Source organism: Drosophila navojoa, chromosome 5 (assembly GCF_054131105.1).
Source record: "Drosophila navojoa isolate 15081-1374.11 chromosome 5, UAZ_NAV_1.0, whole genome shotgun sequence".
In the NCBI taxonomy this organism is placed as follows: Eukaryota; Metazoa; Arthropoda; class Insecta; order Diptera; family Drosophilidae; genus Drosophila; species Drosophila navojoa.
The window spans coordinates 17,791,603-17,819,580 of NC_142893.1; the positions used below are offsets into that span (position 1 = coordinate 17,791,603).

Genomic DNA, 27,978 nt, shown 5'->3' on the forward strand with positions numbered 1-27,978 from the left:
CTAATAAGGCTGAGCTTTTTATTAAATTTATTGCTCTTTTATTTATCTTTCAAACTGCTAATCTTATTTTGATGTTTATTTGTGAATTGCTTTAGTGAAAGATCTACGGGAAAATTATTGCGATTAATTATATGTTGATATATAAATCATCATTTTATATATTTCTTATTGCTTATTTTAAATACAACAATTTATTGAACTCTTTTAACAATTGTATTTAGTATTATCTATTTCTATTTTCTTACTCATTCATAGGTAGGAAAATGATTTTGATTATATAGAAAATTGGATTTAAATATTTTACCAAATTTTGTATTTTACTCCCAATATTTTATTTTATTTTCACTTTTAATATTTTTTTTTAATTTGTTTTTTTTTTCTTTATATAACTTATGAATTTATTATTTTCAATTTTTTGAAAAATGTTTTTTTTTTTTTTTTTCAATCAAATTATTTCTCTCTCCTTCTCTCCCTCTCTCTCTCTCTTTCGAAATGTGATATTGAAATTATAATTGTATACATTTTTACGAAAATGTTTATAGCCCTATTAGGAATCATTTGACTTGTATTACTTCTTATTTCTCTAGTATTTTTTTAGTATTTAATATAACCTAAATATAGTTTTATAGTCTCTCACTCGCTCTCTCTCGCTCTTTAATGGTGAACTTTTAATTAGCTGCAGACCCAACGATCTCGATTTTTGTGAACAAAACGCTATCGTATCAATGACATTTATCTGCTATCCAGCCATCCATCAAACAAGTGCTATATCAACCCCAAAAAGAATGTCGCTCTGGACTGTTACCAAGTGCGTTGGGCACTTTGATACACGCAATGGCCTATGAACAACTTTAATTACTAATTGAGCAAAACACTTTTTGGCTACAAAGCAACAACAACAACAACAACAACAATAAATAAAACTAGAAAACAAAAATTAATTATAGTTTCATGTTGAGTTTTAAGGTCTCGCTCATAGCTGGAATGCGTCGGAGTGAAAACGCAGAGCATAAATTATTTAATTACTAATTAAGAATGAGCAAAAACAATAATAATAATAACAACTACAACAACAACAACAACAGAAGCAGCAATAGCAATAGTAAGTGTAATGAATTAGAGGAGAGCAAGCGAATCGAAGGCATTTTTCTAGCGTTCTTCGCTTTTGCTAGCGTGTGACAATTCGCATTAATTATAGAAAATGGCTCCAAAAACTAAGCCATTAAAATGATTCGAGGGAACTGGGAGGGAGGGAGGGAGCGGGGCTGCGACGGATCAAAGCAATGTTAGCAGGAGCAGGGGCTGGGCCGCAGCCCGGCGCTAGTTGAAATGAAAGTGCGCATCAAGATGAACAGAAGGTCTCCTCTCGTAGCAGAGCGCGCCCGTCTCCTGCTCTCAGCGCTGCTGCTGCTGCTCTTTGCGTGTTTATCGTCGCATGGTCAGAGAGTGAATAGAGAGTGAGAGAGACCGAGAGACCGAGAGAGAGAGAGAGAGAGTGAGAGAGGAGGATCGGGGCCCCGTGTGCCGTTTCCATTTGGACACTTGTGACATTTTCTTAATTGAAATGATGCGCGTTCGTTGATAAAAATTCGTTTGCGAACTGCGTGTGTATTCGTGTATCACTCTGTGTGTGTGTGTGCGTGTGTGTGTGTGCGTATCTTTCTCTCTTTGCACGTTTTGTGTTGATTATTATTACTGTTCATTATTGTTCATTATTAAATGAGCGTGTAGAAGTGGACTTTCTGTGCATTTAGCACTTTGGATCGTCGCATCGTGAATTTCTTTTGGTATTTTTCGTGTGGGCATGCGAGTGGCATGTGGATGGCACGATTTGAGCCAAGACTCAACTCAATTAATAAATTACATATAGTATGTTGAATGAGCTTACATTAATCTACTAGATTGCTGTGCTAAAATAAAAATGTGAAATCGAGAAAATTGCAGCACAATTATTTAAATTCCAAGACAAACAAAAGATATAAATTCTTTGGCAAATTATGGCTGAAGGTGTGCAAATATATTTGCGTAGAAGGGAAAAATATTATAGAGCTGTAGTGGATATTTAAATGGATGTATAAAGAGTATCGATAAGCAGTGGAAACTGTTTTAGTTTTTTTTTTTTTTTGGTTGCTCTTAAAATCACAAATTTATAAATTCCTTTTTTCTAGAGCAAAACTCTTATGCCATAAATTTATTTTAATCTTGAAAAGTTAATTCAAGTATATGTTTTTCAATTTTTCACTTATTTTCTAATACAATTAATCAAAATAAATAAATAAAATTCAATATTATTTGGCCCTTCATCGATTTTTTATATTGTTTTATGCTTGATATGATCTATTATTAGGTTTAACTTGTTAATTGACTTATTTTAAATAAATTAATGAATAACTTGCCTTATAGTCTCCTAAATAATTTTACTAAAAATATTTATGATATTTTCTAAACATGTATAATAATATTTATACTGAATATATTTCCTTGAAAAAGTAGAAAAATTAATTCATTTTGTCCTAAAAATATATACCAAAAAGTGTATACTTTTGGCAACTAAGTTTACTGTTGCATTAGACTCGCCTTTTCAATGTATAACATTTATTTTATTCACGTAATAATTTCAGGTCGAAATCAAAGAATATCAAGTAAATTAGCTGCTGCTGCTACTCATCAGTAATATATGTATATGTATGCAATTTAACGTCTGTTTTATGGGCTTTTCCTAATTGAAATACATTTCCTGTTCGCTGTGGCCGTAAAGAGCAAAGGCAGAAAGGCATTAAGCGCTCCGACCTGCCAATTGGCTGCACATCAAAAGCCGAAAATCCTTTCAAGATGCCCCCAGCCTCCTCCGCAACCAGCTCCTGCTCCCCTCCTCCTGCTGGACCGCTGACAGCGTCTCATTTGCGTGCGTTTCAATGCATTTACGAGTCGTAATTATTCTCTTAATTTTGTTTAGACTCGTGCACTTGGCCAGGTTGGGCACTGAGGGAGAGAGTGAGGGAGTGAGCGAGAGGGAGTGCTCATTAGCTGGTGGGCGGGTTTGGCTGCAGCTGCATGCCAAAATATCTGCACATAATTACGCACTTTTCTTTAGCTGGATTTTTATTTTATTTTTTGTTTCTCTCTCTCTTTTTTTTGCAATCTTTTTTTTTTTTGTTGTTGGCGGCTTTTACGATTTGCCTACTTAAAGTGACAACGTGACGTCGCATGAGAAGGCGGACAGGGTGAGAGAGAGAGAGAGAGATAGAGGGGGAGAGATTGGGCAGGGGCAGCAGTTGAATGCAGTTGGAGGCAGGCGAATTGCAATTGCCGCTGGCTTTTGGTTATTTTTAATGTTTGCTTCGCTGCTTTGCTGTTTCTTGTGCCGCACTTGCAGCATTTTTATGCGTTCGTCATCCGTTTGTCATAAAAAAAACCGCAACAGCAACCTGAACAACAACAAATACAGAAACTTTTAATTTTAATTTAATATCTAATAATTGTTGCTGCTTTTTCCTTCGACTTTGTCTTCTTCTTCTTCGTCTTCTCTTCTCTTCTCTTTTCGCCATGTAATTTTTCGTGCAGCAATTTGTGCATTAAAAACTTGGAACCAACATACGCTCTTAATGGATTTCTCTGATGATGCGCAATATCATCAGAAATATGTTTTCTAAATATTTTAATCAGGCTATTTGCATGTAAAGTAGCATTAGCATTAACATTTACTTGCAGTATGACTAGATGCGTTTGCGTCTATGGCAGACATAAAGAGAATGCTATTTTTTATGGGCTTGTTGAACTTGTAAACCATAGAAAGAGTTTTGTATTGCATAGGATAAGCATGTACATATATGCTTTATATAGAGGAATTCTGTGTATTATGGGACATGAGCGTGCTTTTCAGTTTCCATTTGAATTTGGAAAATTTTCTTTCATTTTTGTTTAAAAGACTGATTATTTTTAATAAAATAAAATTTAAATGTTTATCATTTTAGCAATAAATTATTACGTTTTTATTTTTATACCCTGAACCCATTGAAAATGGGAAATCAGGGTATAATGGTTTTGTTATTTATAAATAGCATTCATACAGTTAATATATTAGTGTATAAAATAAACATTAAATTAAAACTAGAAAAACTAAAAGAATTCTATTAATATTATTTTAAATATTCTATTCAATTATATCATTTAAAGCTCTTTATAAATTATTCCCTAATTTTAGTAAAAATTTACCATGTTTATATGGGAAAATATAAATAATATTTAAAGGAACTCTATTTTCTATTAGCAAAGTATTCTCTCTCATCTTAAATATCTCGTAGCTTTTAAATAAATGTTTTAAAGTATTTTTTAAGCACTTCATTTTTCTATATTTTTCCTATTTTTTCCAACTTTTCAGCTTTACATCAACTGAAATTTTTTAAATTAATTTGCCTCTTGTATAGATTTAAATATAAAACAAGCCTCATTAATTTTTTATTTTTTTACGTTTTAAGTTTTATAAATATTAATTTCGATCTAAACACTTCACCGACGGCTTTTTACCCTCGATCTACTAGAGATCACATGTGAAGCTAAAAAAAACACACACACACAAATGTTGTTAAATTCTAAATTCTGCGAATCGCTTAATTGGCGTGAATTAAAACAGAAAAAAGGAAAATAATGATTAACTCATTAAATGCAAATATATTGAAAATTCAGAAAAGCGAAAATCCGAAATTAGATTCCCCTGAATGTCATTGGGATGCTAGCAAATAATACTATGTAGTATAATACTCATAAATTTATGTGCTACGAATCTGTAAACAGTCGGCCAACTAAATAATTACGCGATAACGAGCCGTGGAAAACGAGTTGCGGGCCAAACTGCCCTATGTGCTCTCGTGCTAGCCCGCCCCCTTTGCCGCCCAACACCCCCTCCCAACCCACACAATGTGACATTGCCAACCACTTGGCAACAATGCAAACTAAACTCTGTATTAATTTGCAATTAATGCAGCTAATTATATTTAATTAAATGAACGAGCCAAGCGGCAGCAGCAGCGAACAATGCAACAAAAGTGCAAGCGGAGCTCGCTCGAGTCTAGCCCCCTTACCCATACACACAGGCACAGCCAGAGATACTTTGTAGCCTAGCTACAGCAACAGTAAACAGCAACAGCTACAGATACAGATACAGATACGGTTGATAATTTGTGGAACTTGGACACACTGGGAAAAATGTAACGCGCAGGTTTAGCAGCGACTGCCGAATGAAACTGATTATTAGTAGTAATGCCATTGTTGTTGTTGTTGCTGTTGTTGGTGTGAATTGCTGCTTATTGTATCTGGCAGATACATTTTACAAGCGAACGGCGCGCGCGCATTTTGCAAAACGTCCGCGACTCATTCAAATGGCAATTGTAATATTTAGATATCTATTAAGTATGTTTTTTTTTTGTTCATCTTTTTTTTTTTTTTTTTTTGTGGGGTGTCATCATTTGCAAGGCTTAGCACATTAAACTATTTATGTGTAGAGTTGTCGTTATTTTATTTTTTCTCTCTTTCTCACTCATTTTCAGTATTTTTATTTTAGTATCTCACAGATACATTTAAGCGGCTCATTGTTGCAAATTGGCCGCGCTGCGGCCGTCGCTAAACATATGATTAGTTTAGTTTGGCTGCCTGCTTTATTATTATTTATTGTATTTGCTTTTATTATTAGATGGCCGAGTCTATTTTTGCCAGTTGGGTGCCCGGGGAGGGGGCCGAGCTTTCCTTATATAATTTTCAGAGTGCCTCAAATTGCAGCGCAGCCGAGAGTTAATGACGGCGTTGCAACTTGAATTGTTGTCGCTGCTGTTGTTGCTGTTGTTGTTGCTTGTAAAATTATGCTTAATTAATGCTATTAACGCTCTTATCTCATTGCATAAAAATCACATCAATTTATTGTATTAAACTGCACTACGATGTCAAGGCAACGATTTGCATAAAACGCGCATTTGGCGCTGCAGTTCTTAAAGTGCGTGAGAAGCACATTTCGATTCGACTATGAAGATACTTCAGACAGCGGGCTGTTGCTAATGGTATTTCCAAGAGTGGGCTCTCGATCCGATCTACGATAATGTTAATGCTAATGCCAATGATTTTGCCTAAGATATTTGATATTTCAAGTGACACTGTTTGGCTCAAGTGTTTAGCTTTATAGAAACATTAAAACTGAGTGGAGAAATATCTATATATTTTTTTTTTATATATTTAATTTATTAGGCTATCAAATTCCATTGCCGCAATTATCAAATATATTTTTATTTATAGCTCAACATAAAGTTTTATGACCGCTTCACTTTCACAACTCAAGCACTGCAGCAGGCTGCATTTGAATTTATTTAAATTAAGCTGGTTCAATTTTATGCTTAATTACATTAACAATATATACTGTTTTTTATTTATTTCTAAGCCGGTTTCAAGCACTCGAAATTGGAAGTAATCAATTAAATAATTTTCATATATCTTATGAATTTCAATTTGCAAACCAGCTCACAAATCTGCATTACATTGAGACTAAACATGCAGATATACTTATATATATTTATAGAAATGAATATCTAAGGATACGCTAAATATAATCACAGAAATTCTAATTCAAATCATTTTTTGCTATAATTAATCTTAACTTGAAACAGATGCTATAAAAATGATAATCGATATTCAATATCAGACCAAGCGCTGTCTGATAGGAAAGAATCCGAACTGGAGTTGCAGGATTTGTTAGAAATAATCTGATATATCATAACTAATGCACACCGAATTGGGATTTATCAAATAGGAAAGTCTTCCAATTGGAATTGTACGATTTGTCAGAATGTAAATAATTCGAGTCCGTATTAGAAGATTTGATATCAATTATATTCTAAATCTCAAATACCAGATATCAGCTAAAATCCCTAAAAGTATTTCTTCATAAATAATAATTTTGTGAGTTAAGCCTAAGGATTTCTACTAACTAATCCATAATTAATAATATATTTAATAAAAATGTTTTAATTACCGTTTTGCTTGGGTGTATCAAAGTTGAAGTTAAAGATGTTTGTTAATTTGTTTTCCTCTGGAACTTTTGTTTGTGTATATTCTTGCACTTTTAAGTTTTGGATTAGAATAATTTATACAAATTTGGTTTAGATTTCTACTAACACTTAATGAGTTTTACAAGAACTATAGGTCAGATCCGAAATGATATATTGATATATTGCCAAAAAGTATTTGTAGTATATTTAAGGAAATTGCACTGAGAGCCGATCAGACTGCGATCGAGAGTTATGTTTGTTTAATAATTTGATGCACTTTTTGGTTTTCACACACACACAGATGCTGCAATTTAGAGTTGTTGTTGCTGTTGTTGTTGCTGCTGATGTTGTTGTTGATTAATGTTTGTTTGTTTTTGTGTTGTTGTTTTTGTTGTTGCTGAGCCACACGCGACGATTTCTTGAGATAAGCGCGCGCGAAATCTTTGGAATACTTTTGCTCAGGTTGCTCTTGCTGTTGCAGTTGCAGTTGCAGCTGTGAAATGTTGCTGCCTGGCACACGCCGGCAATGGAATGCAAAAATGCACACGCGTTGCTCACTGTGTGAGCGCAAATGTGTGTGTGCGTGTGTGTGTGTGAATGTGAATGTGTGAGTGAGTGTTTGTGTGTCTGTGTGTGTGAATGCGTAAGTGTGCGTTCGACTGTATGGTATAGGCGCGCTCAGTAGCGTAACGGTGCGTGAGTGGTACGTACAGGCGCAAAGTCGTCCACAGACTGAATGAACGTGTGGCGCACAAACGGCGCTTGGACCCCCAACAATCATCAACATAAGTAGCAAAGCGCGGCCACAACAACAGCAACGGCAACAACAACAGCAGCAGCAGCAGCAACAGCCCACGACGACGACAACGACGACGACGACTTACGACAAACACGAGCAAACAAAAATGTTGCCGAAGCCGTTGCCGAAGCCGAAGCAAACGACCCAAGCCTCTGGAGGAGCAAGCGAGCACGAGACAACCACCGAGGGAGCGAGAGCGAGAGCGACTGAGTGGAAGAGCGAGAGTGGGAGAGAGAAAGAGCGACAGAGTTAGAGAGACGGTGAGCGAGAGAGAAGGCGAGAGAGCGAGAGCGAAAAACCAGACATAGTCAAACTGACGTCGACGCCGGCAGCGAGTGGTTGGCTGGGCTGAGAGCGAGGGGGTGGCTGGGTTGGCCTGTGGTCTTGTCTCAGCTAATATGTGAAACAAAACGCGAGCACAACGTCGGCAGCGCCGCCGACTGCGCAGGAGCAACGCACACACAACATGCACCATTGAAATGCTCGCACTCGTTGTCGTATTTTACTGCGTCGCTGCCCCGCCCGCTGCCGAGTGTTGTTAAAATAAAAATAATGACGTCATTAAGCGCACAAATGAGCGCTGCCGCTGCCGCTGCCGCTGCCGACGACCACTGCAACGGCAGCAGCAACAGCAACAGCAACTGTGACTGCGACGTGGGCAGCATTTATAACTGTTTTCGGTGCAGGAGAAGTGAGCAGCACTTGACGAAGCTCCGGCCCCCCAGACTGAACGAGACGGAGCAAGCTCCAAGAGTGAGTCCGAGCGTCTGTGTGGGAGCACTGAGAGCAAACGCGCGCGTGCAGTGTGAGCGCAAATTTGAGCAATTATTGTTGCTTCTCAATGCTTTTGGCCGGCAATCGTTGCAGGGGCTGGCACTGTGGCTGGTGGATGGGGCTGGGGCTGGAGCTGGGGCAGGGGCCGGGGCTGCATTGATGACCAGTGCGTTCTACCTGGGGTAGCAGGAGAAGGGCGTGCTTGGCGAATTCTAATTTATATTTACATATTATAATTTTTTTTTTAGTTCCAAAATGTTTTGAGGTGTGCATTGCAAGCGATACAACAACAACAACAACAAAATCCCATTTGCATTCTTAATATATGCTATGCCATTCGGTTAGCAGAGGAAATTTTACTTATTATCCAATTGTAAATGAACTAAAAGGAATTTATACGATTACCAATTTCCCATAAGAAAAAGCTTTTTGGGTTGAAGCGAAATAATTTAAGGGATTTTAGAATATAGAATTATTTTGTAGAGTAAATATTTGAGCATAAAAATTAATAATGATAATAATTTAAACATGGATTAAACTATCTAATTTACTGAAAATAGCTTAATAATGTAAAAATATTTACATTTATAATATGAATGAAAATTACAAACTTTATAAAAAATTTTATATACATTAATATCTTTAATTTACTTAGGTATTGTATATTTTTAGAATTTATTTAAACATAAAAAAATATATTAAATGTAAATATATTTTATGTAAATATATTAAATGTAAATATATATTTTTTTTTTCTATTAAGTAAAAACTAAAAAAATTATTCAATATTTTAATTTAAATATTAATACGAAGAATTCTTCTAAGTTTAAACAAATTAAATTTAAATATAAATATTAAAAATAATATTAAATATATATTAATTACTTTGATATATTTTCCTGCGTTTTCAATGCTGAAAAGAGAGTTTCTCAAAACAATTTTACATATTTCCTCATGTAATATCCACTTATCTTACTCCCATTTACTATATATGTGCTTGCTTACATACACATATCTCCGCATAGATTTTCATATTTCTGTGTAGCTGCCTATGCAGGCTGCACTTATGCGAGACCAACTCAATTTGTTGCATTTTTGATGGAACGAGATTTGCTGCAAAAGTCGCCATTTGTCACTTGTCGCCGCATTCCAAACGATTCGAGTGCTGCTCCTGCTGCCCAGAAATTAATAATTAAAATGCCAATCCGCAGTCGGAACCATCATCACAAGCTCTATATAGATGTAAGTATATGCTCATATATATATTTAGAATTTAGCCCCCACTTTGACTTGGGCTGCGACTCGACTCAGTTTGTCAACTATCTCCGATTGCTCTTCCTGCCTGCCCCGCACACCGCACCCGCCCCGCCACCACCAGCAGCTAGCCACAGCACAGACACAAGCCGAAAAGTGCCAATAAATATGGAGCATTTGCGAAATCCAACCGACCCCGTCCCCTTTCGACTCCAACTGCCAGCTGGTAGCTTCTCCTCGACACACTCCTTGCTACCTTGTGCACTAATTCACATTTGATGTTTTGTTGTCTGCTGCGATGTTGTTGCATTTGTTGCTGTTGCAGCTTGCATTTTTCTGGTCAATGAGGTTACAGCCAAGTCACTAGACAAGCCAAACTAAACCAGCGCACAGCCAAAGGAAGACAGCCCCCCTACCCCACCCTACCCTACCCTACCCTGCCAACATTGCCAACGCCTCGCTCAGCTCTAGCAGAGAAGATGCAGCCAACTCGTGCGGTCTCTCTGCAACCGGTCACTCCCGATCTCAGTCGGAGTCAGAGTCAGAGTCGGACGCAGAGTCCGAGCCAGAGTCTAGTGTCCAGTCACCGTCGCAGCCGCAGCCACCCACCCAGCTATCGCTCAGCTATCGGAGGTGTCGATGACGTCGTCGTCCATCGTCCATAGTTTCTCGTCTCTCGTCTCTCATCTCTCATCTCTCGTCTATCGTCTGCTCGGTCTGTCGTCTGCCCACCGCAGACTCTTTGCAGTTGTTTATTGTTGTTTGTAATACTTAGCTAGGTGGGCAAAGTACAAAGACTTTGTCAGCATATTTGCACAATGGAGCAACATGCAAAATGCAGAGATTGCTAGCAGCTAAAATAACTATTTTCCCTATATATTAAGTTAGTATTGTGTTAGTACTTTTTTTCGAAGGCAGTAAAGTTTTTACGCACTTTTATAGTAACATACATTAAGAGCAAAGATACATATTAAGAGATTAAGCATGCCAAAGCTGTCAAGCTAGGCTAAATAATTTTATATCCTTAAGCAATTGCTTATGTGAATTCAGGTATAGTTTTCTGGTTTGCGAAGGTATGGCTAAGACTATTAGTTTATATGTATATATATTTATACTCTTGATTAGGACATTACGCTGAGTCGATCTATTTATATTCGCCTATATGCCTGATGCTTTCTCCTTTCGTCTAAATGTAAGAACTGTTTAAGTTTTATTTTTTTTGCTTATATATGAACAGTGCTAGTTATAGTACTTATTTTATAAGCTGCAAAATAGGTAAATAAATACTTAAAATTTTCTTATCTTTTTTTTTATTTTTTTGTTAAACTTAAAGTGGATTTTCTATAAAAAATAGTTAATATTTGAATGTTTTATTTAATTATACAATAAAAGAACTGTTATAGTTACTCGTATATAGTTAAACAAAAATTAAACTTAAAATTTAAATTTATATTATTATTTATTTAATTTAACATGTGACATATATACCAAATATTTTATATATTTTATTTATTTTATTTTACATAGTTATTTATTTATTTTATAAATAAATAAATAAAATAAATACATTTTCTAAATAAATTGTATAATAAATAAAATAAAAATAAAATAAAAAATATAAAAAATAAACAGTACTGTTTGATTAAAAGTTATCGTTAGATTGTTGGTTAATTGGCATAATATAATCGTAGAGGTAAAGTCAAACTCTTTCGTTCAATAAAATTCATAGCTAAAGCCCAAGTAAGCCTCAACTTTAAATAAAAGGAATTTCAAATAGAGAAACTCCAATTTCCAATATCTTGATGCTATTCAAAATCGAAAAGCAATTCAATTGTATATGAGTACTACTCTCATCTAGAATTATACAAGTGCCTTATATGGCAGAGCATTCAATTATCGCCAATACCTTTTGGCTGGTTGTTTTCAGCCAATTTTGGTCAAATATTTAAGTGCTGTTGCCACTTCAGGTTCGCTCCTCGGCTCGTCGTCGTCGTCGTCGTCGTTGTCGTCGTCGGCTTGGACTTGGACGGACGCACGGACGAGCTCTCTGCACTGCTTCTGGCAGCCTGGCTTCTGGCCGGGCTCATCAACTTAATTTTCGAAATTTTCACGTTGTCTCTCTGGGTATGTGCCCCCTTCACTCTAGTTCGCCTCCCTCTCCCCCTCCCCCTCCGCCGCCACCGACGGCTCAGCCCAGCCTCGTCGTCTGCCAGTTGCATTGCACACACATTGCTGTTGTCTTTATGTCTAATTTTTGTGCATCGTTTTACCGGCAGCTATAAAATTGTATTACCGTTAAATGCAGAACTGGCGAGCCATCGTCTAATTTACGTTCGCCAACAGCCTGGGCCTCGGCGCAGCGCAGGCAGTGGGAGCTGACGGGGGCCCAGCTGCCCACTTTCCATCTTGACTTGATTGTCATTCGTTACGTTGCCCGTTTGCCGTTGCCGGGCCATGGCCAACAAACTGATTAAATTCAGCACGCGCCCTGCGGGCATCTTAGAAACTTCTTGCTACAGACTCGAGCTCCAACAAGAACAACAACAGTAGAAGCAGCAGCGGCATCAGGCTGGGAGGGGGTGGAGCAAGTAGCCGAGCCTCACTCAGCCAGCTCCAGCTACAGCTAGAGCTCCAAGCCTCATCAGCAACTGAGAAGGAAACTCGACGCTCTACATAAATTTGAAATTAACGTTTTCTAGCACATTCTCTTCCCTCTACAGCAGCCCATCTTCCTCTCTCTCTCTCTCTCTCTCTCTCTTTCTCTGTCTCTCTGTCTCGCTCTATATCCATCTAGCCTGCTCGCTTACTCTGGCAATTTGTATTCGTTGCTGCTGCTTGTCATGGGCTGTCTGTATGCCTTCTTCTCCTTATGCTGCCCGCGTCTCGCGTCCCGCGTCCCGCTCCCCCCGCCACTCATAGCCATTTCCCACTCCTACCAAGTCCAAGTGTTTACATGCTTTCTGTAATTATCATTGCCATTCCATTTGGCATGGAACACACACGCAGCTCCCAGCCGCAGTTGAGTGGCCACTCGGACTGTGTCCGTGGCCCCGCTCCCCTCCCCGCACACTAATTAAATGCAAATCTTCGTCGCGTTCATGTCTAACTAATATATGGCCAAAACGCCATGGGGCTCATTTTGGCCACAATTTTCAACAACGCACGAAAACTTGTCAGCGACCTGAACCAATAAAAAGACGAATAAAGAAAAACAACCCGCAGATCAGATATGAAAATCTCAACTGGCCATAAAATATGATTTCAGTCGATGTGAATGTGGCTCTCACACTCCATCAATTAAGCTGGTTAATAGATCCGTTAAGGCTACACTAAAATTAATATATATATATGTGAGGAAATATAAAGTGGATACTTATTAAATACTTATAAAAATATTTTATTTAAAATTATAATTAAAATTTGTAAAAATATTAGGTAATTAGTTAAGTTTATTTTGTTACTAATAACTTAAATAACAAATAAAATAATAACATTTAATGTTTTTTTTTTATTATTTATTTATTTATTTATTTATTTATTATTTATTATTTTAATATTTATTAAATGAATGTGTTATTAAATATTTCTGTTTATATTTATTGTATATTTATTTATTTTTATTAATACAACATATATTTTTAGCTACGAAATAATTATAGAAATTAAAAGTTCATTTCATTATATTAATTTTGTTTTTTTTTATTATTTTTTTTTTTTTATGACTGTGCCATAACATATGCTTATTTATATTTATTATATAATTTATTTTCATTTACTAATATTAAATATATTTACGATATACAAAAATAAACACAAAGTTGTTTTAATTATTTTAATTTTATTTTGTAATACAATTGATTTTATTATTTTTTTTTAAATATTTGTGTTGGGGCTTTTTATATATAATATATTAATTATTTAATTATATTTTAACTTTCTTGCACTGATTATTTTATATTAAACTTTTTTTTAATTATTCCCTTGTTATATTTTGCATTGATTTTAGTTGAAAGGCTTATCTCTCTCTCTCTCTCTCTCTCTCTCTCTCTCTCTCTGTCTCTCTCTCTCTCTTTCTCTCGCTTCCTCTTTCGCATATACACACTTTCTCTGTGCCTTCTTATCTAACTGTATATCAAATTGTTGCCATAATTAGTAATCTGATTTGCAGCTAGATAAATACATTAACGGCATCAACTATGCGAAAATATACTTAACTGCAGTTTATGGCGTCTTTCACGCTCTCCTCTTACCTGGCGCATAAAACAAAATTATCACCTCTACTCAGCAAGAGGAAAAAAGCGATAAATAGCCAAATAGTCAAATGGCCAAATTGCCTCATGTGGGCCGCTCAATTTATGCACTCGACTCATATGCATAAAAGAAGCAACTATGCAGAGATCTTGTTAAATGGCAGTCAGAGAGCGAGTGAGAGAGAGAGAGAGAGAGCGAGAGAGGTAGATTGTGGCAGAGCCATGATAATTAACTGTAGTCGACGGTACTAATTACAAAAGCATCCTGCAACATCATTTCAGATATTTTTCCATTAACCGACGACGTTGTTGTCGACGCCGCGCCGCAGAAAACATATTAAAATTAACCTGATTACTCCGCAGGCGCTGCCAACTCGGAGCTCGGAATCCGACTGCAGCTCCAAATGGGAGTTGTAGCTGCGACTGCGACTGCGGCTGCGGCTGTGGCTGAAGTAGGACGTTGCAAGGCACAAACTAATTTCAAATAACATAATTCATTCTCTTAGCCCAGGACAGGCGGCTGAAGGGAGACTGCGAGTGAGCCAAAGTTTGAATGCCCCCACCGAAACCAGTTCTGTGAAGCACCGAATTAGTTCGAGTTTAATCACAGCACTGCATTCGCAAGCAGCTAAACAAAACGCCAAGGCTGTCATAACATGCAGAGGTACAAGAGGGGAGACCGAGACAGAGACAGAGGCAGAGAGAGACCGACAGGAGGCGCAGCTGCTGCTGGATTGCGTGAAAGCTTCTGCAATAAAATTCGCCAAATAGCCAAGGCTCGCCTAATGACCACTGTACCCGGCTGCGCAGTCGCCGCGAACTGGTCAAAATTAATGCTAATTATCGTTATACTTAAAGGCATTCGCCCCAGCCCCAGCCCCAGCCCCAGCCAGAGCTCAGCCCAAATATGTCAAACGCAATGTTTGGCTCGCGAAAATTTCGCACGCATTAAAATTTGTGATTATTGAATTTTTTTATTATTATTATTTTGTACTCTTTCTTTTTTGTTGTAGTCGTTGCTGTTGTTGTTGTTGTTGTTGTTGTTGTTGCTTGCGCTTTAACTGCGAACACCGCAATTACAGCGACAAACGGCGTCAACAGCATCAAGAAAACAAGCTTTCATATGAACAGTGGTACGAAATGTATTTTAATTTATCTAAAATGCAGAGACTTTTAATTTAAATAAATAACAATGTATTTCAAAATTATTAATATTATACGAATTATAAAAAATTTTAAATAAATACCGCTATGATAATTGGGATTCTTGTATTTTTTTTAGTATTTCTAGTTTACCTGAACCTTAAACAACATCTAGCAAAAATCTATAAATTTGGAAATAATACATATATTTTTAAAAATGTTCTTTTTGTATAAATCTGTCAATATATTATATTAATAAATTAAGAACATATTTAAATTAAGGTCATATTATATATTATACATAGATCTATCAACAATATAAATTAATATAATAAGGGCGTATTTATTATTTTATATATATAATATAAATTTTAGTTATTTAGAGGCAAAAGATTATTATTATTCATTTTTGACAGTCTATTAAATTTGTAAATTATTTTCTAAATTATTTTTCCGATAGCTCAGTCCCACTGTGCGCTCCACTCTGCACTCATTCCAGGCGAGTCGGCCAATCGGCGCGTGTGCATTGACTGCATTGATTGCCCTGGAACTTGGGCTCGACTTGGGCCGCAGTCGAAGGCTGCTTAAGGAGCATAGACCTGTGTGTCTGCGCCTGGCTCTAGCTGCCGACTAGCACACGTATCTACGTGGTAATTTTGCAATATCGTAAAGTATTTTTTAATTGAGCGCACCTCCTTCTGCAGGCGTCGGCCGCGTCATTACGGAATCGGGTTTGTCTACGGGCGCAGAGATTTAAACTCTGGGCACAGGGAGCGTTTTACGACGTGCCAGCAGAGCTGTGTATTTTGTCAACTGAGTGCCGACTGAGCTGAGACTTGAGATATATTTCGGTAATCCGTCGAACCATTTATGACTGACTGCCCTTTGGCCAAGGCCAAATGAGGGAGAGAGGTAGAGAGAGAGAGAGGGGGGGAGAGCTGCTTGTGATTTATGCGCAAAAAGACTGAACCATTAAAATTAGCTCTAATTATGACTATCGCAAGAGCGCAGCCAATTAAAATGCATTTCTGCTCTGGCCAAGAACATAAATCAATTAAAGATTTATGAGTCTGGGCCAAAAGCAAGCGAAATAAAATAAAATATAATAAAAATGCTAAGGAAACAATACAATAACCAAAATGAAGGCTAAGCGAGCTAAGCCTACATATAATTTTTTATGATTAGTCGCTTTGCAATGCTCGCTCAGCAAGCGCAAGAGGGTATATGCGTGGTGTGTAAGTTGAAGAACTTGGCTAAGGTCTAAAAACTTGAAAGTTACTCGAGATAAAATTATAATTCCAACTCAGAAGAGAAGAGTCCATCAATTCTCCGCTTCTCCTCTATGAACGAGCATTGGGCAGTCAGTTGGACTCGGCTGCAGCTCGACTTCTTGCTAGCTTAGCTTTGAGTTTTGCATAACCTTTGGCTGCCTTATGGCTTAACTTGGCTTTGTTCCTCTTCGAAGTGCCTCGGGTTCGGGCTCCCTTCTATGCTTCCCTAATACCTGTCGGCTGTCCATTCATCGCCTGGCAACGTATCGCATCGCATTCATTCATTCAGGTCCAGCCCTAACCTGTTAGGACTCACTCGACTCACGACTTTATAATTAGGCACAGTCGATGTTGTTGTTGTTGCTGTTGTTGCTGTGGCTCAGTTAATGCATTCATAATAATATTTCTTTTGCTGTTAAATTTATGCTTTTTGCCTCGTTGTAGTCTCTCTCTCTCGCTCTCTCTTTTTAGTGCGCTCTCTCTCTCTCTGTCTCCCTCTCTCTTGCTGCTCTTTGGCCACGTTGCTTTTTATTTATTTTTGCCAGTTTTAATTTTCTCGCTTCGTTCGAGTTTTGCGACTTCCCAGTGCTGAAGAGCCGCGCAAAAATCGTTTTGCATTCTTAAACATAATTGCATGTGGGCGTGGCCACATATGAAATTTCTTTGATTAAAGTCGATTAAAATCGCAGCCTGCTTCGCCCGCTGCCGCTGTTGTTCCAGATGTTTTCTTACTGATTTTTTTACTTCTTATTTTTTATTATTCTCTTCTTTTGCATTTTTGTTGTCGACTTTATGGTCAGCTACAAGACATATCCTCCAGTTAAACGGGTTCAAGGATTAGGGCGGATATTGAATTGAATAAACTGCATTTATATAAATAATTTATTTAGTTTTCTTGAATTATTATATTTTGTGGCCAGTGAAATCTTTAAGCAAATAAACATTTTCTCTTTTAATTAAACTTTAAGTCAAGTAGTGCCTGATCAATATGATCTGCATTTGTACTTGAGTGATTTATGAATTGGTCAGAGAGATCACTGGACACAATCGAAAGTAAGATCTACATAAATGAACAGAATGGGAACAATTTGAAACTTTGAACTAGATTAACCGAGCGTATTATAGTTATGCGCCCAGAGAAAAAAGACTTCGACTACAAGCCATAGATTGCCTTGAAAAATTATTCGAAATTTTATAAGAAAACTTTTTAAAAACATATTGCAAAAAACTTGGGAATCACTCGCAACTTAAACTTATTTATTAAAATAATTTTGTAAATTTTATTATTAGAATTGTAAAAACATTCTTGTACTATATTTTTGTTCATACTCAAAAATAAAATGAATTCAATAAGAAAATAATAATGATATAATAAAGTAATATAATATTTAATATTTTTTCTAAATACCTACATTTCAGCTCTAAGAAATCTATTACCCTAAATAACAAATATAAAAAAATATAAATTGAATAATGTTTTACAGATCTTTAAAGTGCAATAATAAATAATAGTGGCTAGCTGGAGGTTATAAATTTAGATCTTAGCACTTACTCTGCCACATACATTTGCAAACAGCATTTACAACTGTAAAATCAAACGAAAAAGCAAGACTAATAAATTCAACAGTGGTTATAAAATCAATCCGGCAACGCTTGCTGTTTAGTATGAACTTACTTAATCAGCTTAATATTAGTATTCGATTTCCTCGCGCGTAATCCTTATAAATTTTGACGAGCTTAGACATAAGCTTACAGTTCGCAAAGGGTTTTTTTTTTCGGTCTCATGTCTCGCATTGGCCCTGCACTCATTAAAGCCAACTGTTGCTGTTGGCCTGCTGGCCGGGCTGTTGGCTCGAGGGGGCTCGAGGCGATCCAAATTTATGGCTTTTATAATGACTACTTTGTAGCCGCGTATTGGAGCAGTAAAATGGCAATGGCAACACAAGCAACACACATTTTAAGGCTTCATAAATTATAAAAAATAATTATAATGAGATCAATTTTTAATCGCTGCGATGTTGCACGAAGCCAAACACGGCTGAAGCCAGCAGCGTGGCGAAGGCGAAGGCGAAGGCGAAGGCGAAACGGGCAACCAGGCGACTTCCTGGCCAGCTGAAGCAAGTGAAGGGGGGACAAGTGGAGTCTACAAACGGCGAAGGTGTAATTATTATCATATCCTGCATCGCATAAACAACAAGCAGAAGTAGTGGACGACAACGTAGCCCCACAAAGCTGGGGCAGCAGCAGCAGCAGCAGCAGCAACATGAAATACAACACTCTCGGCCTAAACACGCAGCAAGCCAAGAAGAAGATCTTGCTCTGCTTCTTCTTACTCCTCTCTTTCACTGCTGCCAATGAGGATGGCTCCGGAGTGGCATGTGTGCCGTCGTTGGCTTAGAAATTGGTCCATTGCCGGAGTTGGAGTGGAGTCGCCACTCTGATCTCAGCTGCGAGTCTTGTGCAAACATCTAGCGAGCACTTTGGTGCAAACATTTAGAGTAGCAACTCGTAAAACTTCAATTTAAGACACGTAATTTGCAATTCACTTGAGTGCAGATTAGAAGCGGCATGTGTTCGTTCCCTGCACCACAGAGAGAGAGAGAGAGAGAGAGAGAGAGAGTGAGAGAGAGCGGGGCGGAGTGGGCGCTGTGGAGCAGCAATAGGGAGTGGCTCGCAGGCCACGCAGTCGCCGCTGCTGATGATGATGATGCGGCTGAGACTGCCAAAGAGACTGCAGCAGACTGAGCCAGCGGATTTAGCATCGTTTGAATCTCATTCCAATAGAAGCTGCGGTGCGGCCAGCGGATCGAACACCTGAATCTCTAACTAGCTGCGTCAGCGTGGAGCTAAATTGCAATTAATAGTAATTATATGTGAATTAATACCAAGGAAATTGTCTTTACTATTGCTATCTATATTTATGCGTTGAGTATTCGTTGCATTCAGAATTTAGTTGGGAATCAAAAAGAAATTATCACTTTTTTTTTTATTTCATATATTTACAAATATTTTTATTTATTTTCATTAAATATATATAATTTATAAATAATTGTATAGGTATATATATCATTAAATTAATAATAATAATAAAGTATTTTAATCTTCAGCCAAAATTCCACTTGCTCAGTGTTTCAATTGAGCAATGGCTTCACTCTTTGAGCACAGGGATAGGGTATTTCCCGCTCTTATAAAACCATTTCTAAGTTGCATTCTGTCTGTTAGCACAAGCAAAACACGATCCATCGTCCCTAATTTCGATTCCAAAGTGTTTCATTTCTATTAATTTGTGACATTAATATAGAGAAGAAGAAGAGTGAAGAGTCAGCTAAGATATCCGCTCTTACAAATTAAAAAATCAACCGAGTTCCAGTGCCTCTGTATTAAGTATTAGAGATGATATTTTATATAGAAAATGAATGATGATAAATTAAAACTTAAAAACTAAGTCACTATCAACTAGACCATGCGATTTCTTATTCTAAATATTAATAATAAATAACAATATTAATTTACATACTAAATTCACAGATACATCAAACACCTTTTCCTTTCTGAAGCTCTTTTGTTCGGCTTGCTGCCTTTGCTTTCTTAATAAATTGTAAAAGTAATTTATATTTATTTTCACCTCCGAGTTCCACTCTAGATTCTGTCAATTTCTCTCCGCAGACTCCACTCAGTGCCTTCAAAAGGTATGTCTTATTTGCCATAAGTAAAGCAAAACGAATTCAGCTTCGTTCCCGGAAACCGCAAATCTGAGATAGAGCGCAGCAAATATTATGCATAATACATATTCGCACAGCTGGCCATTTATACAGCTCTCTGAATACAGATGCACGCAAATGCATATACACACACACACACACACACACACATAGCTATACACATGCACATGTGCACCCGCACCGACGGACAGCGGACTTGAGGTTTGCTCATTTTGCATTTTAGTTTGTAATTTAGTTTCATTTATTGCGATTTTACATTGACGCCTGACACGCAAATTCGTGTAATCCTGGCGAAGGCGATGGCGATGCCAATGCCGGCAGAACCCACCGACCATGCGCCACACAAAGTCCAATTAAATTATGAGGGTCCACACGCCAAGACGTCGACCGACGCATCGGAGTTTCAATGGGTCGACTGGGTCGTTGGGTGAGGGGGGGTGAGAGGCCATGGGGAGCTGTGGCAACAGCGCGCTACAACGCAAACTCCAAGTAGAACCAGTTAAGGCAACGTCTCTCTGCCTTAGTCGATTTGCGATTTCCAACTGCTTATGCCTCACTTGAGTTTGGCGTTGGCTCATTTTCAGCATCGCCATTTGGCCATTGGCATTGCCAGTGCCACAGTCAGCGACAGAGCCACAGCCAGAGTCAGCGACATAGCCAGAGCAGAGCCAGAGCTAGTGCCAGTGCCCAGTGCCAATGCCATTGCGGTGTAAGAGTAATTAAAATCCCTTGATTAATATGTAAATTTAATGAGATTACGAATTCAGCGAACAAGATTAGGAATGCACGGTCTCTCCAACTGCCTGCCGGCTGGCGACTTGTTGGCCAACTGTCATTGGCCAACTCTTTGGCTGGCTGTCGGCCAGCTCACAGTTTACAGTTTACGTCTTCAACGCCGCACACACAGTTGTAATTTTCACTTTGTTAACAACAGCACTGTAAATGTGTGTGTGTGCGTGTGTGTGGATACGAGTCCGGGCTTGTTAACGTTTCTGTGGAAAGCCGCAAGTTGCGCTTGGCGCTGCGAAGCCACCCAAAAAGCAAATCGACATTGGAAAATTGGAAGCGCGAAATAAACTTGTACATAAATTGTGTGAAATGGATTTGCTTGCAGTTCAAAAGGTTGTCGATTTTGTCGTCTCTGTTGCTTGTTGTTGCTGTTGTTGCTCTTGTTGTTGTTGCTGTTGTAGTTGTGGTCAGTTGGAGTCGCCGGCGCACACTGATTTCGTTAATCTGTCAGCAAAGCATTTACCATGAGCTTGTTTATGTTTTGATCTTAATGCGATAAATTCTCATTAGACTAGAGACATTTTAGTTGCATTTCACTGTATTAGTTTTCGAGTCAAAGTAAATGGAAAAGTAAATATAACGCGAACAATATTGATGTATATAATATTTAATCAAATTAAATAAAGGGAAATAAATTTGAGAACTTAAGAATATACAATACAGACATATGTACATATATACAATTATAAGAAAGTAAATAATATATATTTATGATATGAAGAATTCATATTTAAAATGAAAACATATCAATAAAATTATATTTTGTAGGTAAATGTGGGTAAAATAAATGAAAATATATATTTCACTTTAATAAATAGCAAAAGTAAATAATATACATAAATATAGGACGATTTTTAATAGAAATACAAAATGAGAAACTAAAAACATTTAACTGAAACAAAAACAAGTGCAATTAAGAAAAAATTTACATATATATCATTTTATTAAATACAGAAATAATATACTTTCTATTAAAAAATTAAAATTGAGCAGTATACACTATAAATTTCTTGTGAAGGTATGTAAGCTATATAATAAAGCTGGCGTATACAGGCCAAAATCATAATATATAAAATTTTATGTACATGAAATTATGATAAATCCTGATAATCCTGATGCAAATGTTTGCTTTAGAATTTTACAATATAAATAAAACTAAGATAAATCAATAAGAATCAATATCAAACAGAAGCAAATACATTTATCGCACTCAAATGCAAATTAATTTTTGTTTATTTTGTAATTTCTTTTGACATTTAAATCGCATTTATCCTTAGCCAATTGCATCATGAGACACAAACTAAACACAAATCATCGCACACAGAAACAAAAGGAAAAGCAGGAGGAAGAGCAGGAGCAGGAGCAGGAGGAAGAGGACGCAGCTCAACAGCGCAGCTGAAACTCAACGAAACTCTTGTGCGCCCCAGCAATAGCAGAGCCGACAACAACAAAAGGCGCTGCAGCTACAACAACTACAACAACAATTCAATATATAGTCGCAATAACTTTTCTCGTTTTGCCCCATTCACTTTTGCCCATTTCATCCCCGAGTCGCTGCCACAGATGCTGCTGCTACTCCTGCTACTCCTGCTGCTCCTGCTGCTGTTGCCTCCCTACTGATTAGCAGCCTCAGAGCTCTGCCCGGGTTTTTTCTCATTACCGAAAAACGCGAGCGCGTTTTTTGCCGCGCCAATGGCTCCACTTGGCGTCTGCGATTGGGTCGCCAGTCGCCGCTGATGCCGTCTGCGATTGGTGGGAAGCCTTTTTAGGCGCTTAGTTAACGCAGCGCGATTTTTTTTGCAGGGGTTGAGTCTGGGGCAGCTCTCTGGTGGGCTGCTCAATTCGATTATAGTGTGTGCTTAGTGCAACGCTGAGTCTGAACGATCTCTAAATGAATAACGGAATAGAGTTTTAAAATGCTTAATTGAATCGAAAATGGAAACTAGAAAAATATTGTATTTCAATTTTATTTATTTATGAATGTACATAAAATAAATATGAAAAAATATATGTTATATAAATATAAAAAATATTGAACCTCAAATATATAATAATTAATTAATATATTTCTATTAATATATTATTATCGAAGCTTGATAAAAGTTATGCAGAGGCTATATAATTTGTTTTTTTAATTAAAGCAATCTTTTAGTATAGGCTACATAAATAAATGATATACAATTTATAGATTTACTTTATATATAAAACAAAATTATAGCTGAAAGAAAAAATAAGAGTAAAAATGTAAAAGCTTGAGCAATATTCATCATTTAATATACTAATAAATCACAATATATAGAAAATACCTTAAAATAAAATAAATAAATTTAAACATGATTACATAATTACGAATCTTTGTTTTCCTTTTTTTTTAAATTTATTTTTAGCTTATAAAATTTTAAAAAATTTATAATTTAGAAAAGAATTAAACAAATTTAAAGAAAATTTGTTAGAAATAGACTTTGGTATCACAAATAAATAATAAAGACTTTTAGTTTGGTCAATATGTTAAATATAAGCTTGAGTATCACAAATGAATTTAATTTGATAATAATCTCAATTTTTTTTATAATTTTTATAAAACAAATTAACAGTGGCACTCAATTGGATCATATGGCACATAGTTGCATTAGTAGAAGTCTAGATTATTATAGGCCAGCATGTGGGATTTAATTCAATTATATACACATGCATATCTACACCTAAGCTGGCCCATGAATTCAAGTCGCTTGACGGCCAGCAAAACGGTGAACGTGAAAGTGTTTGGCAACACAGAGTGAGACAGAGACATGGGTAGACAGAGACAGTGGCAAGAGTCGGAATAGACAGAGTCAACGAACCAGTTTTTGGTGCAAAGACACACGCCATGGCCCTGGCCCTGTCGCTTTTTGGTGCTGGCTCTGGCAATGCCAAAAATGCAAGCACACATGCTTGCAACACTTGCAGCAAAAGGGGCACGCACCAGGCAACAGAAACGTGGCAAGAGGTATAAGGGTAACAGGACATTGGGAGTGACTAAGGCTAGTCGGTCAGTCAACCATCTAGTCAAGGTCGTGGGCGAAGTCGTTGGCACGTTAAAGCAGGAAATCAAAAAGAATGTAACTGATACCGAAAAAGCCGCTAAAAGTCAACATAAAGGCAGGCAAACACACACACACACAAACATATACACAAAGAAGGAAGACAGGAAACTTGCCAGAAGAAGCAATAGCAGCAAACGAACGAACGTTCGTTCAACTTTATGGCAATCCTCACACACACATACACACACACACACAGACACAATCAGAGGCATATATACATTTAGAGACTGTCTGAGCTTAGACGCTGCTTTTCAAGGACTTTCACCCGCACACACACACACACACACACTCTCTCTCTCGAAAAAAAGAATAGAAGAGAGAAAAATAAAAACAAAAACGGAAAAAGCATAAAACGTAGCATACTTTTTCGAGCGAGTCGCATGGGTTTTCCACGTTTGCCACGTCGCTTGCTGTCTCTGGCATTGGCTTGCCACTTGCCACTTGTTCTTTGGCCAAATGCTTTTGCCTTTTAGCTTTTTGGATGGCTACGCTCACAGATTCACTTGCTGTTGCTGCTGTCCCTCTGTACATGTGACTCTCTCCCTCTTTCTCTCTCTCCCTATCTGTGTCTATGTCCCTGCTTGTGTGTGTGTGTGTGTGTGTGTGTGTGCAAACTTCAGCCACGAAGTATGCAATATATTTTTGGGTCTAGACGCTGCTCGTGCGACTGTCTGGCATCGTCTACGTTTTCAATTTTACAGCTGAGGGTCAACTCCGTCTGGTTTGAGAGCCACTCGACATGCAGCCGTTGGGCCCCGTCCAAAATGGGTCAAGGTCTTCATATTTTTCACACTTTAAGCGCCGCAACGCTTTAAAATTGTTGCCCAACTGTTGCTGTCGGGCCCCGTTCTGCCCGAAAAACAACCGGAAATGCAGTTACGTTGCGTACGCTGGCCAAAATCCTCAGCCTCAAACACCGCCTCCTGCCCAGTTCCCAACTCCTGCTGCTGCTGGCTGCCTGCCGACAGGCGCGTTTGTAAACACAACAAATAACACATTTCGTATGTGCGTGTGTGTGTGCGTGTGAATATATGTGTATGGCATATTTTTTGGCGCCTGGCAAAACGCATTGTAGTGATTTTCGCCTAGCCTAACTATAAAATCGCATGCGGCCCCAGTTGAGCACCGATTGCGGCTGACCCGCCCCCTGCTCCGCTCGTGCGGCTTGTTTGCAGATGGTCACTTGTCGTTATGATGATTCATGCGGAGTACGCACAGCAACGACCGCCACCCAGCCACCCAGGCGCCCAATTGGAATGCTAATTTGTGTTGTGCTGCACTCCCGCTGCATCCATTAAGTATACGCCGCGTGTTACGCAATTATTGCAGCAGTTGCAGCGGATGGACTTGGACGCTTAACTTAGACAATGCTAAAGCGATTTTTTCTCTCTGAATACAACTCAAACGTTGTCAGCTGCAGGCAGTTGAGTAACATTCAATAAAAGTCAACATCTTATTGCAATTTATATACACTCACATTGATCAATTTGATTGAATGATGCTGTTGGACGGACAGATATTGCAGTTAGAGTATATATATACACATATATAAATTATGATTAATTTTAATATTTATATAAAAGGGAGTTTAGCTTTAAATTAATAAACTAAAAAAAGTGTGCACATTCTTTATAAAAGAAATAATAATAAAATATAAAAAATGAACAAAAAAAGTATTAAGGACAATAGATATTAATAACATAATAAATGTATAAATAAAAAATATATACATATATATATCTCTGCCCAGGGTTAAGAAATAATGCTAAGGTAAAAGTAATTGTTTCATATATTATATTTATATTTTATATAGTATTATTTATAAAATAGAAAATGAATATATGCAAACGATTGCATCGTAAGCTTAGTATAAATTTTTACAATATTTAATTTGGAGGAAAAAACTAAAATATCAACCAATTTTAATTTGTATGTATAGAAATCAGATAGATCACATTATAAAAATAAATAATAGAAAATAAAAAGCATACACATGCTTAACAACAAAATAAACAAATTGAATCTGTTCTCAATATTAGAATATATAAGAAACTTATAATATATTTATTTTATATATCAATATATCAATATGAAGCTTAACATTTCTTTCTTTACCCTCGTAAGTGTAGCAAAATATTGAATTTGAAATGTAAATCAATATGAAAATATTAAATAAAACAATTACATAAATCAATAACAAATCTATATTGTTGTTTTAATCTATAGTAAACTTTGCAATTATTTTAATTTTTTATACAAACCCGTTCTCAAATTTTCATCTAGCCCCAACAAATTCGCAGCTATATCAAAGCGCATATAAAATTCGTTGTTGCCATGAGGTCAGCGCGGTCATGTTTGCATTTTGCACTCGACGTTTGCTTAAACCCTGACAGCGCCCAGTGGCAGGCACCCATGTTTATCAATAAATTGGCAGCCATGCCTCAAACTGCATAAGGCAGCATCGCAATAAGGGAAAAAAATCACTCAACAGCCTAACCAAAAACCAAGTAAAAAGTACGCACGCACACACACATGAATAGCTCCCACACACAAACACAAACACACACACACACGCATACGCGGCAGCACTCTGTATGCACTGCGAAACAAAAAATAATAATAAACAACAAGTCAGTCGCAGTCATAAATAAAAAACGTGCCACAAAAAATTGTCAAAAATCAACTATAAAAATTTTTTGTCGTCGCTGCTATCGACGATGACGTCGGCGTCGCTGTCGCGTCGCTGCTGCCGCCGCTCGCTTTGGTAGGCGGAGTCATGTGTGAGTATTTTTTATTGTCGTCGTCGTTGTAGTTGCTGCTGCTGCTGCTGCTGTTGTTGTTGTTGTTATTCGCTGTTACTGCGACGCGGCCATTGCGTAGTTTTTTGCTCACATTTGTTTTTTTAGCAAAGGGGCGTGTGTAGGCAGGCAGTTGGAGCTGGATTGGGCGAATCGCTAAGAGAGCCAAGTCAGCCAGGTAGAGTAGGGTATGCAAATAAACAAAAAACCCGTACAACAAAATAAAATCGGGTGAAAAAACAAACAGTTAACCGCTCAGATAACTGCGAGTCGCATGTACCCACATATCGGCGCTACATATACATATATATATGTATATTTATATATATGCATATGTGTGTGTGTGCTTGCAATAATTATAAATACATATGCTGCTGCTGCTGCTCCTGCTGCTCCTGCTGCTGCTCCTGCTTCTGTTGCGAGCTGCAGCCAAAGCTCATGCGTAAATGAGGAATGTCCTGCGGTTGCCGGCACTTCACGGCTTTCTGCTTTACGGTTAATCATTTACCAAATTATGTAGCCGCAAAATGTAAAATACACGACTACGCCACACTGGCCCCGGCTCCTCCGCTGTCCCAGGCTCCTGCCTGCCGCCTCCTGCCCCATGGTCAGCCAGTTGTCGCAAATGTTTATTAATTGAAAACGTAAAATTGCATTTCGTTGCCTCTCGACCGCCCGTCGGCGCAATGATTTCGATAATGCGGTTGCCGCTGGCCGCAAAAACAGTTTGTTGCTGTCATCGCCGAGAGGCAGTGGAACGGCCAGGTGGGTGTGGCAGCAGCAGCAACAATGCTCTTCACAATCGCAACTGGCCGATAATTGGCATCGGGTCAACTGCTGCCGCATCGCAATGCTGCAATGTCAACGGCAGCAGGAGACGGGAGCAGCAGGAGCAGCAGCGAGCAGTGAGTGGGTGAGTGGGCAGCGAGGAGCGATACAAATGAAATTCCATAGCCAGGCCAATCAAATTAAATATGACTTTGACTCAGCCAAATTGAAAATCATATTTACTTAATTCACTTGTTCAACTCGCATTGTTTGTGGCCCGCGCACTGATTCCTCAG

At 37.6% G+C, this 27,978-nt stretch overlaps 2 protein-coding genes across 7 annotated transcripts in view; one reads left to right on the forward strand and one right to left on the reverse strand.

The window, feature by feature from the left end:
• Positions 1–7,776, reverse strand: part of pdm3 (POU-domain protein pdm3) — a 97,705-nt gene extending 89,929 nt beyond the window's left edge. For 3 of the 6 annotated variants that reach the window (XM_089260624.1, XM_089260623.1, XM_089260622.1), the window contains exon 1: positions 7,016–7,775. The gene's annotated coding sequence lies outside the window, so the exon portion shown is untranslated. Of the gene's footprint in view, positions 1–7,015 lie in introns of all 6 variants that reach the window. The other 3 variants (XM_089260626.1, XM_089260625.1, XM_089260627.1) reach the window with 1 other exon arrangement.
• LOC108658214 (UNC93-like protein) overlaps positions 1–27,978 on the forward strand; it is a 198,820-nt gene that overhangs the window by 112,095 nt on the left and 58,747 nt on the right. The gene's annotated exons all lie outside the window — the stretch shown is intronic.